General features: G+C 42.2%; 1 protein-coding gene across 2 annotated transcripts in view; it reads right to left on the bottom strand.

The window, feature by feature from the left end:
* The window catches only part of JARID2 (jumonji and AT-rich interaction domain containing 2), a 254,562-nt gene that overhangs the window by 139,252 nt on the left and 102,637 nt on the right, over positions 1 to 12,673 (bottom strand). The gene's annotated exons all lie outside the window — the stretch shown is intronic.

Here is a 12,673-nt window from a genome sequence, read left to right as displayed (position 1 = left end):
GCTGATTCACTCCCCAAATGACCTCAATGAGAGCAGGAAACTCAATCTGTAACCCCCTACATGAGTGGAAAGAACCCAATTACCTGAGCTGTCACGACTACCTCTGAAGAGTCTACAGTGGCATGAAACAGGAGGCAAGAGCAGGGAGTCAGATACTGAATCCAGAAGGGATTCAAAATCCCAACTGCTAGGCCAAAGACCAGCCCTACCCCATATATTTTTATAGAATACAACACAGTATTTCAACATTTCAGTACTTCATACATAAACTGATCAAATCAGGCAATTAGCTTTACCATTTCCTTCTCTTCTATCCAGCCTTTTGTAATTAATTTCCAACTTCAGATCCACAATAAACTTGCAAAATTATAGACTCTGAACAAGTATTATGAGACCAAGACCCAGTTCTGGTGATTTAAAAAATTCCATCATAAGACAAATGCACAAAGTCACCCTTCTTAACGACCCTCCAGCAAAAGCTAAAACGACTGAAAAGCGACTGAAAGAAACACATACCTTATTCTGTTACATATCCCACAAGCAAATATACTCCATTAACTGGCAACACTGTCATTTTATTCCTGACAAAGTTCAGGAAAAGGAGTAATTTTATCGATAACCAGAATTATAATGAATCATTTCACAGGTGTTTCATAAAGTGAATAATGACATAAAAAGTACACTAGATTGCAGATACATGCAGCATCATTTTGGAAATTTTGTTGCTATTGTTGGAAGTAGAGTAGATTTGAAAAGTACATATGTTCCTTCATTTAACCAGTAATTCAGTAAGAAGGAAAAAAGGAATTGGACCTGCAATGGATTCTTAGAAAACTGATTCCCAACTGAAAGACAGTAGAGAACTCACTGTAGAAATGCAATGGAGGACCGGTGCTATGGTGTAGTGGGTAATACAGTGGCCTGCAGGGCCAGCATACCATAAGTGCACTGGTTTGTGTTCCGGCTGCTCCACTTCCAATCCAGCTTTCTGCTATGCCCTGGGAAGGCAGTGTAAGATGGCCCAAGTCCTTGGGACCCTGCACCCACATAGAAAGACCCAGAAGCTCGTGGCTTCAGATCCAGCCATTGTGTCAAATTGAGGAGTGAACCAGCAGATGGAAGACCTCTCTCTCTCTCTCTCTCTTTCTGCCTCTCCTTCTATCTCTGTGTAACTCTGATTTTCAAACTGCAATGAATAGGACAGCAATAGGATAGGAAAAGGATGGAAGGAGAGGGGAAGAAAAGGAAGAAAAAAATATTAGTAACAGCCTTGAAGGATTTAAAAGCATGGCTCCTTGGAGTAGCATAGCAGGTCAGGCACTGGCATCCCATAATGGTACTGGCTGCTCCACTTTCTGATCCCACTCTCTACTAATGGCCTGTGAAAAGCAGCAGAAGATGATCCAAGTGTCTGGGCCACTTCCACCCATGTGGGAGATTTAGATGAAGCTCCTGGCTTCAACCTGACCCAGTCCCAGCAACTGCAGCCATTGGAGAAGTGAACCAGTAGGTGGAAGACCTTTGTCCTTCCCTCTATATAACACTTTCAAATAAACAAATCAATATTCAAAAAAGGGAGTGGGGATGGAGGTAGCATTGCTAGCATTGTGGCATAGTGAGTAAAGCCACCATCTGCTCTACTTCCAGTGTAGCTCCCTGCTAATGCATCTGGGAAAGCCAAGTACCTAGGCCTCTGCACCCATGTGGGAGACCCAGAAGAAGCTCATTACTCCTGCCTTCGGTCTGGCCCAGCCCTGGCCATCATGGCCATTTAGGGAGTGAACCAGCGGATGAAAATTCTCGCTCTCCCTCTCTCTACCCGTATGTGTATGTGAATCATCTGACTTTGAAATAAATGAATCTGAAAGGGGTGGGCGGGGTGTCAGCAAGAGGCCTTTCCAGTTAGAACTGATAAAGCACTACAGAGCAGGGAAACTGAGCTGGTCTTGTATCTGGGATGATGGACATGGTTGGCACTAGTCACTTGGCAACAGTATCAGAAAAGGAGAGCTTGTTTTAAGGATCCAGCAAAAGATTTCAAGAACTTTTGACACTAAACCATACAGCTACAGATACTCACAGACTTACTACAGTGGGTGTTTGTATTATGTTTTGTAATTTCTCAGGGTTCCTCAAAAAGTTCGTGTAAAATGCATATAGTAAAAAATATATATACATAGATCCCAACTTTTTTGTACCCAAGCTTACTTTAAAAAAAAAAATTTTTAATTGAAAGGTGAGTGACAGAGAGAGAGAGAGACAGGAATCTTCTATCTACTAGTTCACTCCCTAAAAGGCCACAACAGCAAAAGCTGAATCAGGCTCTATCACCTGGTCCTCCCGTGTTGATAGGAGAGGGCCAAAAACTTGGATCATCATCCACTGTCCTCTCAGACATATTAACAGAAAGCAGAATCAGAAGCTCAGCAGGTAGGACTCCAACTGGCATTCCACTATGAGATGCCAGTGTTACTGGCGTTCAAACGGCAGCTTAACCCACTGCACTATAACACCAGCCACAATAAACTTATCTTTTAATTCCATTTTCCATAATCTTTTTGAAGTACCTTCCTAAGAAGGATTTAAATTCCAATGCAACAAACAGGGGAAAAAGAGACAGAGATCTTCATCCACAGGTCCACTCCCCAAAAGCCCAAACAGTCAAGCTGGAACACAATCCATGTCTGCCAAGTGATTGTCAGAGACCCCAAGTTCTTCAGCCATCATCAATTTCCTAGAAGGGAATGCGTTAGCAGGAAGCCAGAAGAAGAAGAAAAACCATGACCAAAACATAGATACCCCAATAAAAGGCACCTGACCCAAGAGTAAAATTTAAACAAGCACTTGAACAACATCACAGAGATTTGGGGCCTTAAAAGAACAAGCGAGCGAGCGAGTGAGAGAAAAATGAAAATATAAACATCTTGGGTCAAAGTAGGATTTATGATACTCAGATCCCTTTTGTTGAGATAGAAGTCTGAATATCCTGCTCATAGGCACTCTGCTGCCTGTTGTCCCAGGGTGTACAAAAGAACTACTTTTTCTGCCCTGACACTTGCAGATCCTGTAAAACCTCCATGGGACTCAAGCTGGATTATCTGAGGTCTTTTCCAGATTTTAAATTCCTAAACTCTGCATAAACACAAACTACTTCTTAGAAATCCAACCACATTGAGGTTCTAAGCCCTAAATAACATAAGCTGCACTCTTTTTAAGCCAGCAGGATTTCCTACAACGAGAGCAATTCTGCAGCTTGTATAAGAGGGGGAAAAGGCCCTAGAAAGAATAGGCGAAAGATGCCCACTTTCCCCTAGATTTCCACCATTGCTGTAAGCCTGCCAAGCTGAGATTTCCATTTTCAGCACAGCACCTCTAGATGAAGAGGGCACACTCCGTCTTCCTGGTCAGGCTACTGGGAGAACCAAGACATCGATAGGGCAGTAGCTCAGGATGCAAACAGGAAGGCTAAGCCAGTAAACTCTGCCTCAACATGACAGGAGGAACACAGGTAATTTCTGAACTGCTACTGGGTTGAAGTCACTAAGAGACCTTCGAATCACCTGATAAAATACAAGAAAATTATAGGATTCTTACCAGACCCCAGTGGAGGAACCCAAATATCCATCTTGAGTAAATTACAGATAATCTGACCATACCACATATAAAAAGCAGGATGGGGAGCTAATTTCTAAGGGAATTCTTTGTTGGCTTGTATGAAAGCTCCCCCAGCATATGAACTGGACTGGATGAGTGTCAGCTGCAACAGGAGTTAGTGCTTATTAAGCTGAAATCCACGTTTCCAGAAGCCTGAGTGAGCAGCTCATTAAGGCTGTCACACAGAAGTCTTTTCACCACCACATCCTGATTTCCATCGTGTTTCTCTCCGATGAAACACTATTTCCTACATACACATACTTTACAAAGTATAAAGCCCCCAAATAGCTTTAAATATGAAGTTCCTGAAACAATTTATTGCACCCTGTACATGCAAGTGCCTTCATTCTGACTTCAGGCTCAAGATGACAAAATTATACTCTTACAAGCAATGTCTGATTAAAGCATAAACCGTGTGAGATGAAAACTCCTGCAAAGAAGCCACATTTAAGGTTTAGTTACTGATACAAGAAGCTTCATTATACCAATAAAGCACTTTAAATATAGGAGAAGCAGATCCATGACACAGATTATAGGGTTTCAAATTATAGTTATTAATTTTTTTAAACACACACACACACACACACACTCTTCTTTTGTAATCTACAGTGCTGGTCAAAATTTGTCACCTCTATTGTTGCTGATGCATGACCCAAACTGGGAGAGAATAATTGGACTCTCTTCTACTGCTCCTAAAATATCCACGAGTAGGCAAGAAATCAGAATATTCAAAAATGAACAGTTCTGGCAGCTGTAGGGTCATGGTAAATCACCTCAAACTTAAAATAACTGGAAAGCTCCAGATCACAAACATGTGCCTATACAAAACATCAGACTGTCCAACATGGACAACAGGAAGGTCAGAATGCAAACTCTATTTTGGCTCTCAATTTCTTGAGCCACCAAATAGAGAACATGCTAGAAAACAGCCCAGACTTATCAACAGAGATCAAACAAACACAAAAGCTAACACTAACTAAACAAAGAGTTTTCCTTTCTATTTTCCCATCTACAAAGGCTGCCTTGCCTAAGCAGACATAAAAATAAAAAGGTCTACAAGTAGTCAGGAAATCATTTCTCTCAATCACCACTGTATGCCAGCCTCTGGGACGTGCCGACAGATTAAGAGCTCAAAAAGGAGGGGGGAAAAAAACACCTCTACACTCTTCTCACCAACACTGAACCATACATGCCCTTCTAGATCCTAACCTTGGGAAACATCCAGTATGTTCTAACTATAATGAGTAGCAACATAAAAGATGATGACCTACCTGCCACCCACATAGAGTTCTAAGCTTCTATCTTCAGCCTGGCCCACCACTGGCCATTGCAGCCATTTAGGGAGTAAACTAGCAGACTAAAGATAGGTTTGTCTGTGTTTCTCTATCTCTGTCTCTGTGTATTTCTGTCTTTCCCTAAGTCTGCCTTTCAATAAAACAAATCTTGTAGCCAACGCCTGCAGTGCCAGCAATCTATATGTGCACCGGTTCAAGTCCTAGCTGCTCCACTTCCAATCTAGCTCTCTGCTATAGCCTGGGAAAGCAGTGGAAAATGGCCCAAATACTTAGACCCCTGCATCTTCATGAAAGAGCCAGAAGCAGCTCCGGGCTCCATGTTTTGGATCAGTCCACCCATGGCCATTGCGGCCAACTGGAGAGTGAACCAGTGGATAGAAAACCTCTTTCTCTCTCTCTCTCTCTCTGCCTCTGCTTCTCTCTCTGTGTAACTCTGACTTTCAAATAAATCAATCTGGGGGAAAAAAAAGAGAGAGAGAGAACACAGACTCTCAGTCCAAGTCCAGATGTATATAACTCACAATCAACAGCTTACCAAAATGCTCAGGTGATCCCGAAGCATAATAGTTTCAGAAGCACTGTCATGTATAGTTGTGGCCTACCCCATGTCCTTACCAAATTAATTTCTAATTTCCATCAGAATACTCAATGAAACCGCATCTACTATTGTCATTATTGCTATCAGAATTAAGAAGTCTGTATTAACAAACACTTAGAAATCTTTCCGGGGCCAGCGCTGTGGCACTGTGGGTTAACGCCCTGGCCTGAAGCCCCAGCATCCCATATGGGCATTAATTCAAGACTTCAGCTGCTCCTCTTCCGATCCAGCTCCCTGCTGTGTCCTGAGAAAGCAGTGGAAGGTGGCCCAAGTCCTTGGGTCCCGGCACCCGTGTGGGAGACCCAGAAGAAACTCCTGGCTTCAGATAGGCACAGCTCCGGCCGTTGTGGCCAACTAGAGAGTCAACCATCGAATGGAAGACCTCTCTCTTCTCTGCGTAACTCTGACTTTCAAATAAATAAATAAATCCTAAAAAAAAAAAAAAAAAAAATCTTCCCTGGATTTTTCAATGATCAAAGAGCACAGGTAAAAACAACAGAATGCCAGGACTTTTATCTTTCCTTATGTGACACAGTCACAAACCTCATATTCTGGGACCCAACTGGGATGATTTCCCTTTCAAATGCAACACCTAAAATTAAACACATATATTCTTTTCTTTCTTTCTTTTTTTTTTTTTTTTGGACAGGCAGAGTGGACAGTGAGAGAGAGAAAGGTCTTCCTTTGCCGCTGGTTCACCCTCCAATGGCCGCGCCGCGGTAGGCGTGCTGTGGCCGGCACACCGCGCTGATCTGATGGCAGGAGCCAGGTGCTTCTCCTGGTCTCCCATGGGGTGCAGGGCCCAAGCACTTGGGCCATCCTCCTCTGCCTTCCCGGGCCATAGCAGAGAGCTGGCCTGGAAGAGGGGCAACCGGGACAGAATCCGGTGCCCCGACTGGGACTAGAACCCAGTGTGCCGGCGCCGCAAGGTGGAGGATTTTGCCTACTGAGCCGCGGCGCCGGCCTAAACACATATATTCTAAATTGTGAAAATATCTTGAAGCAGGATCAATATATGTACAAACATAGAAATTAGAATAAAATTCAGTCACAATATTACATTGTAAAATCTCAGCTTGCAGTTATACTAAACCTTCCTTTGTGATTTTGTTTCCTTGGGAGAACAGAAGATTGTGGAAAGAGTAGAAGTGAATCTGTTGCACCACAGTGCAGGAAAAAAGGGAAGGATTCGATTCAACAAAACAAGCTCTCACTTGCACAATTCTGTTTCTCCATGCACTCAGCTAAGTCCAAAAAAAGAAAGAAAACAAAGATCACAACCACAAAAACCTGCAGAGGAAACAGAAAGCCCTGTGTGCACAATAAAATAATCTGTATTCAAACCAGATTAAGGACTGCTTTACAAGACAAACAAGAAGGTAAATTAAACCAAGAGTTTCTGTAATCTGGAGACAGAGTACAGCTGACTCAATGACATCAACTCTCCAACAACAAACAAGCCCTGCAGAACACTCTAATATATTCCTTGGCATAAGGACATAAGGAAACCCAGGATCCACAAAGGAAGATGAGAAATGACTGCATTGTGGCACACAGGGGCTGGGTGCTTAAGTGGCTTGGATAGTGAGAAGTATTTTCTTACTGGCCTGTGCAACTACCTTGTAAAATACAACAGAACCAATAAAACTAATGAAACATCCGGCTGCAATTTTCTGTGCCTTGGTTTTTACTGTGGTTTTGAATTCAGAAAATCTGGATTTAGGAAAGCCAAAACAAAGATAAAATGCAAATTTCTGATGAATTAAAAGACAACTTCTAGAAATTACAATGTAAAAATGAAAAAGGGTCTTATGGAAGACAGTTACCTATCACTTGTGGGCAAACCATAAAAGATTCATGCATCACGTGTGGCCAAATCATTTATCAACCACACTAAGAACACTGGTAATAATGATGGAGAAAATTGGTAAGAAACGGGTGGGCCACAGTTCAACAGATGACACAATGCCTCTCCCAACAGAACCGAATCCACTTTTTAAAGAACACAGTCTACAATAACTCAGATTCTTTAAAAAAAAATGTCACAAAAAAAAAAATCTAATACCAAAGGCACAATAGGGTTTTACACATGATGTAAAATGAAAACCAAGGATGGATGTATGGCATAGTGGTTAGTCACTGCTGGGGATACCGACATTCCATATTAGAGACTCAGCTGCTCCACATCCAAACCAGCTTGCTTTCAATGCTCACCCTGAAGCAGCCGATGATGGTTCAAGTACTTGGGCTCCTACCACATATATGGGAGACCCTGACTGTGTTCCAGGTCTCCCGCTTAGGTTTGGCCCAGCTCTGGCTGCTGTGGGGACTTTGAGAGTAAACCAGAGAATGGACAGATCTTTCTGTCTTTCCAATTAAAAAATGAAAATCTATTTGGATGGTATGTGGTAGAACCAGGCACAGTTACAGAAGGGCACTGCATCCCACACAAGACATGAGTGCTTTCCCAGGAGGGAGGGGCCATGTGCACAGCTATTCAAATGCTCTTAGTGACCTCTAGTTACTGAAGAGACAACAAGGCAACAGTCTTCAAATTGAGGGCAGCTTTAGAGTTGGAAGGAAAAGAGCATTCAAGGCATGAAGGCCAACCATCAAGTGTTTGCATTAGAAGAGCCAAGACATAAATGGCCCAAACCACCATCTGCACATAACCTAATCCTATCTAACCTCCAAAGTGATACAGGCAGAAGGAAGTAACTTATATCGCTTAGATGGAAAAAACAAAAACAAACAAACAAACAAAAAAAAAAAACCACAAGTGGTCTCAATTCAGGTTCCAATGCCCAACCCAAATCTAAATGGGATCAGAAAAGATGACAGGGGGCCAGCGCTGTGGCATAGCGGATATAAAGCTGCCACCTATTTTACCGGCATCACATATGGGCACCGGTTCGAGTCCCGGCTGCTCCAATTCCAATCCAACTCTCTCCAATGGCCTGGGAAAGCAGTGGAAGATGGTCTGTGGACCCCTGTACCCACATGGGAGACCTGGAAGAAGCTCCTAGCTCCTGGCTTTCAATCAGTGCAGCTCTGGCCATTGTGGCTAATTGTGGAGTGAACCAGGGATGGAAGACCTCTTAATTCTCTTCCTCTCCTTCTCTCTGTGTAACTTTCAAATAATAATTATATCTTAAGGGGCTGGCGCTGTGGTGCAGTAAACTAACGCCATGGCCTGAAGTGCCGGTATCCCCTATGGGCACCAGTTCTAGTCTCGACTGCTTCACTTCCAATCCAGCTCTCTGCTATGGCCTGGGAAAGCAGTAGAAGATGGCCAAATGCCTGGGGCCCTGCACCCATGTGGGAGACCCAGAAGAAGTTCCTGGCTTCGGATCCGCACAGCGCTGGCTGATGCAGCACTGGGGAGTGAACCATTGAATGAAAGATCTCTCTGTCTCTCTCTGCCTCTCCTATCTCTGTATAACTCTTTCAAATAAATAAATAAGTCTTTTTTAAAAATTAAATAATAAATCTTTTAAAAAAAAGAGCACAGAACTGATGAACAGCTGCACAGAGCTATGTAACAGGAAGATTAAATTTGAAAGCCTACGTCCCTGGAGGAAGCAAAAATTAATATACATTTCCTCTTCCCAGAGATAAATGCCTTTTATCTTCAGGAGTTTCTCACATACCTGTTGTTGCTGTCTGAAATGCTAGGCTGTTCTAGCAACAATTTGAGGACCAAACAAGGACACAAACAACAACAAAAAATACCATGATTCTTCTTAGCATGGATTAAAAGTTAAGGATTTACAAACTCCAACCACCTCTCCCTACCCCTCAAAAAAAAAGTGGGGAGAAATAGAGCAGTACAACTTCAAGAGTCAAATTATTATCTCAATATTGTCTTTCTTAACTAATGTCTCATGTCAACTCAATGCAAATCCTTTTTTAAAAATTCATATAATGGTTCAATCGTCAATATAACACCAGAAGCAAGGGAATACTTTACACCTAGAAATAAGTGGTCAAGAAACAGCTTAAGAGATGCAACTGATTTACTTCTCTTTTCTTTCCTGCCTTGGTTTTAAATTAACAGCACTTGAAGCAACAAATTTCCACAGAAACATGCCTCCCAGGTTAAAGAAAATGGCCTGAAAATGCTTAAGCAAGGAAGAGTTTTACTTATTCTAAACTCCCATTACCATCTACTTTAAAAAAAAAAAAAAAAAAAAAAAACCTACAGCTGAAATTGGATTAAGAACTTCTGCTGAAAACGATTTATTGCATAACACAACTCTGACAGCCTGAATCTCCGGCCACCAACTGAGTCTTTATAAAAATCTGCTGGGCAGCTGCCAAGTCAGCACTTTTGCATCTGAGCATGTCAGACATCCACATCACCAAGGCAGCAGCATGGCAGCAGGAACCCCGTACATCCACGCATAAAGGCTGTGGATGGAGGACACAGCAGCTTGCACCTCTCTTCTTCTAACATGCTGTTTCTTCACTGTAATCAAAAAGACCAAAGATTTACAACAAGATTTTCTCCAAGCATCCAGAACAATTCTAGCTTATCAATCTACCATCCATGAAGAGTATGGGAGGAAAAATAAAAATAGATAAAAGTTCTTTTTTTTAAAAAGCTCAAAGTGGAGACATTTCCTTTATTTCTTCTTTTTAAGATTTTATTTATTTATTTGAAAGGCCGAAATTCAGAGAGAGGAGGAGAGAGAGATTTATCTTCCATCTACAATCTTCTAGAAATGCACCAATTCAAAGACAGGAGTTTCTTCCGTGTCTCCCACGTGGGCATAAGGGCACAACTACATGGACCATCTTCAGGTGCTTTCTCAGACGCATTAGCAATGAACTGGATCCAAATGGAGTAGCACCCAAACCAGTACACATATGGGATGTTGGCACTGCAGGCAGAGGCTTAACCTACACTACTTTGCCAATGCCTACAAATAAATTCTTAACTGGCAGTTTCAAATAAAACTAAGAGTATCAATGATACCAATGCACAATTATACAACAACTTCACTTTGCAAATAAATTATTACCAAGTATATTCCCAAGCAAAAATCTGGATATTTTAATACCTATCAATGTTGACTGCTGGTTAATGAAGTCATCACTAGTCACAGGTAAAATTCTTAAGTAATACTGCCAACACTTCCAGTGTTCTGGAGCCATGGGCTACCCTAATAGGCAACACAGCCACAGAATGGTTCCATTATTATAGGTCCTACTGGACCATATTGAACCAGAGTATACTTTTGCATTGAATTATGGGTAGAGTTTCAAATGACAGTGTTTGTGACTTGAAAATTATTTCAGTGCATCCCTGACATGTTTCAACACATGTATCTATTGCTCTATATCACTTAGCAAGAAAATGATGGGAGGGGCCTGCGCTGAGGCAAAGCAGCCAAAGCTGCCACCTGCAGTGCTGCTCCACTTGCAATCTAGCTTTCTGTTACGGGCTGGAAAAGCAGTAGAAAATGGCTCAAGTCCTTGGGCCTGGCTCCGGATGGGCCCAGCTCTGGCCATTGTGTCCATTTCTAGAGTGAACCAGTGGGTAGAAGACGTCTCTCTCTCTCTGCCCCTAATCTTTCAAGTAAAATAAGTAAATCTTTAAAAAAAGAAAAAGAAAATGATGGGAGATTATAAACCCTGCAAAAGGAAATTAGACTCAAGCAGAGTAGAACTCTTCATACTGGAGACACCCTTGCTATTCACTTCTCCTCAAAGTGGCTCCCATCCTGCCTACTGCATCTGTCTTTTCCATTTTGCAGGGAATGTTATGAAGATTATGTTTTTGAAATTCTGAAGCACAAGACAGTCTACAGGGAAATCATGACACAAACTGCTTACCTATGCCTCTAAATCTTTGCCTAAGAAATCTACTACAACACACACTCCCTAGGTTTAAGACCAGACAAAAGCAAAATAATCTGCTAATTAGTCTCTCAGCACCACCAAGGCAACACAATCCACTATAAATCATTGTTGCCCCTTCTGGAAGAGATAAGTTAAGACTGTGGGCCTGCAAGGCAATGGCAAGAGATTACAGTTACTTTCATACTTGTTTCTTCCACTAGACCCCATGACACCAATGGGGTCACTTAAAGATCAGCATGACCGGGGCCTGCGCCGTGGTTCACTTGGTTAATCCTCCGCTTGCGGCACCAGCATCCCATGTGGGCGCCAGGTTCTGGTCCCGGTTGCTCCTCTTCCACTCCAGCTCTCTGCTGTGGCCCGCAAAGGCATTGGAGGATGGCCCAAGTGCTTGGGCGCCTGCACCAGGAGGAAGTACCTGGCTCCTGGCTCCGGATTAGCGTAGCTCCGGCCATGGCGGCCATTTGGGGATGAACCAACAGAGGAAAGACCTTCCTCTCTGTCTCTCTCTCTCTCTGTCTAACTCTGTCAAATAAAAAAAAATTTTTTTTAATTAAAAAAAAAAAAAAAAAAGGATGAGCATGACCTATGCTAGCTTCTCTGGTTCATCAGTGACTCCCAGGGAAGGAAATAAGCATAAAGTATACATAGGGTGATGATTGTCTGGTCAAGTTATATCATAAGACATTAGGCTCATATTTGTTCATTCTATGTAATTTTTCAAACTACAGCAAAGTTTACAAAACAACTATCTTTGCATTTAACATTAATTGGCATTCTGCCTTACTTTTTCCAGAAACAGTTACAGTTGAGTTATACCCAACAATCCCTGTCTGTATCCTCCAGGTCAACCCAGAGTCAATGACCACCCTGAGTGACTGGCAGCCTCTCATTCATTAAAGGTAGGGGTCTCCAGAACACTTTCACTGTTCATTTTCCCTTTCAAACAGCATTTTCCACTAACAGACACCTGTGCAGCAAAGTTCTATAGTACATATTCTCCTCTCAATAAGACTATGAAGAACTATCTAAATAATGAATCTGAGGTCCAGACATGTTCAGTCGTATAGATCTCTTTTCCTGAGTACTCTGCGTCCTACTCTTTTACATATTCCCCATGTGGAGCACCAATTCTGGCATACAGCAGGCATTTGGAAAACATTTCATAAGTGAATACACAAAAATGGGTTGCAGGTGTACAAAGAAAACTGGAATCCAATTCTACAATTCTATGAGCTTTCCCTCTGCTTGTTACTATGAAAAA

Source organism: Lepus europaeus, chromosome 3 (assembly GCF_033115175.1).
Source record: "Lepus europaeus isolate LE1 chromosome 3, mLepTim1.pri, whole genome shotgun sequence".
Lineage (NCBI taxonomy): Eukaryota > Metazoa > Chordata > Mammalia > Lagomorpha > Leporidae > Lepus > Lepus europaeus.
This window is presented reverse-complemented; position numbering and strand designations above follow the sequence as displayed.